Source organism: Hakea prostrata, chromosome 1 (genome assembly GCF_041222555.1).
Source record: "Hakea prostrata isolate BN-2017 chromosome 1, UWA_Hpros_2, whole genome shotgun sequence".
Taxonomy (NCBI): domain Eukaryota; kingdom Viridiplantae; phylum Streptophyta; class Magnoliopsida; order Proteales; family Proteaceae; genus Hakea; species Hakea prostrata.
In genome coordinates this window covers 47,228,527-47,231,116 of record NC_142600.1, presented here as the reverse complement: position 1 = coordinate 47,231,116, position 2,590 = coordinate 47,228,527, and the positions used below count along the sequence as shown (strand labels likewise).

Below are 2,590 nucleotides of genomic sequence, written 5' to 3'. Positions count from 1 at the left end.
ATAGTGTTAGTTGCTATGGGACACAAACATAATTTATTAAAATTAGTAATTTATACTCTAAGTTGACACCGCCTTTGTCTTGGTTCAGACTGAATCAATTTGAAATTTTCAGAACACAGTACCTCAAAGAATAATTGAGTGATTTCCCCCTTCCCTTTTCTCATCTTCCAAACATAATCAAAGTGTGTGAACGGACATGGAAGTGGGTAACAGAATACAAGTCATTGGTCTGATTCCTAAATTTCAAATTAGATATAAAACTCTAAGTCTCACCCCCAACATGTGTTACTACTAATGCAAAGATCAGAAAGCCCAAGTCATAGTCTTCCCCTTTCTGGTCCAAGGCCATATAAACCCAATGCTACAATTCTCCAAAGGCTTGTTCTCCAAAGGTCTCAAAGTAACTCTTGCCACCACTCACTTCCTTCTTAACCACTCTGCCTTCCAATCTCAAACACAGAACATTGTGACAGTAGAACCCATCTCAGATGGATTTGACCAAGGTGGCATTTCTGCAGCAGCAAGTATTGAAGCTTACAACGAGCGGTTCAAAGCTGTAGGCTCAGAGACCTTGTTTGAACTCATCAAGAAACATAGGATCCTTGTTAAGTGCCTTGTCTATGATTCAACTCTGCCTTGGGCTCTTGATGTAGCCAAACAGCTCGGTATAGCTGGAGCTCCATTCTTCACTCAGTCTTGTGCTGTGAGTGCTATCTATTACTATGTGAAACATCAAATGGCACCATGTGAAACCTCAACATGTGCTATCTATTACTATGTGAGCTCCATTCTTCACTCAGTCTAACCCCCAACATTTGTTACTACTATTAGATTAATTAGCTTTAATGTAAACATCTTGAACACCATGTGAAACCTCAACTGGCACCCTAAATTTAAGATCATCAAATAGACTCATAAAAAGCATTTTATGCAGTGCTGATCGATCAGCTTCCGCATCAGTGGCTAGAAAAGAAAACCAGAATCCCCCCCCCCCAACAGAAAAGAGGTCTCATACCTAGGCAAATGCTTCAGAAAACCAAAGGTCTCATACCATTGCAGTGAAGGCATCGAATATAGATGTTACCTTTTTTGCAGAAATGGGTGTGAAGCCAAATCGAAGCTCAACGAACCACCAGAACTCAGACGACGATGGTCTGCAAAATAGTTTCACCAAATCAAAGTTACTGGCTGAAAGAAGACGACGGTCTGCAAAAATCGAAGCTGCTGGAGCTCAACGAAGACAACTACTGGAGCTCAACGAAGACAACAACGAGAGCTCAAGGAAGACGACGACGACGAGAGCTCAAGGAACCTTGGATGACGACGACGACGACGAGAGCTCAAGGAACCTTGGACTACAACGACAAGAACTCAAAGGAAGACGACGAAACGGAAGAGTCGCAGAAAGCCGTGGAGAACATTTTTCACGATTTGGATGATTTCGTAAGAATTATCCATATTTATACCCAGCTACAGTAACAGTGAGTCTGTTTGGAAACCACCTCTTGAGGTGGTTTCCAGGTGATTCTAAATTTTGGGCGTAAAATGTCGAATCCAGGTGATTCTTGGAATCCGACTCAATCCAACCCAATTTTTACCTAAACGATTAATTTAATTGGAGTCATGATTCCCTGGAATCTGATTCCAGGGAATTGCGGAACCAAACGCCCTCTAATGCAACAAAATAAAATCCCAACTCACTTTCGTTGGAATCACGGTTACACTTAGCATGTGCAACAAACCTTTAAACCACTAGGTTACCCCTAGAGGACGAGTTTTGTCTCGTAGATGTTTGCAGAGAATATACATCTAAAATTTCAATTCAACTCAAAATAAAACATCGGAAATTTCAACTCTAACAATTGGTAAGTACTCGTATTGGATCAATAGCTATGACAATTTTCCTCATCATTGATTAAGATCCCCACACTTGAACTTTATTACCCCATATTGATTCTTGAGACTAAGCATATATTTTAATCAAAGACTTACCTTATATCTTTCAAGTACACCTCTCATTTAGGCAAAACCACTCATAAAGTAAGGGGAATGACTAAGGTTTTGAAGTATTTTTAACCAAACATTTCTACCAAAGCATTGATGACACTTGCATTTTTTATTTTTATTTTTTCTTATTCTTTTGAGTAGTGAACTCTACTTTACTACCGTTGGCTTGAATGACATGGTGGAGCAAACACCAGAAATCCAAGTTACTTTGTAGTTTTGTTTTGCATATGCCCACATAGACAGGTGATGCCGAGTTTTTTTCAATAATCTCATTCCTAAGAGTTTCGATCAAGTCATCTCGATTCCTGAGTCAAAGTGCCCTGTCCAGTTCCAAGGAGTTTGACTTTTACTTTCAACTATTTTTTTCTTTCTTTTAAAATTTTTTTTTGAAAATTTCTGAACTTTTGTCATGTCATACACAAAATTGATATCAACTCCTATCCAAAGAAACAAGGACCCACAAAACCCATAAATGGTCCAACGCCTTAGGTTAAGGGCTTTTTATTTTTCTAAGGAAATTCTTATCTCAACATACATTCAAGTTACCTTCCTCTCAACAGGGTTTTTATGTGTTCATGATGGG

At 39.1% G+C, this 2,590-nt stretch overlaps 1 pseudogene; it reads left to right on the top strand.

The window, feature by feature from the left end:
• The first annotated feature begins 358 nt into the window (after positions 1-358).
• Positions 359-805, top strand: LOC149029053 (flavonol 7-O-beta-glucosyltransferase UGT74F1 pseudogene; annotated as a pseudogene).
• Positions 806-2,590: the final 1,785 nt, after the last annotated feature.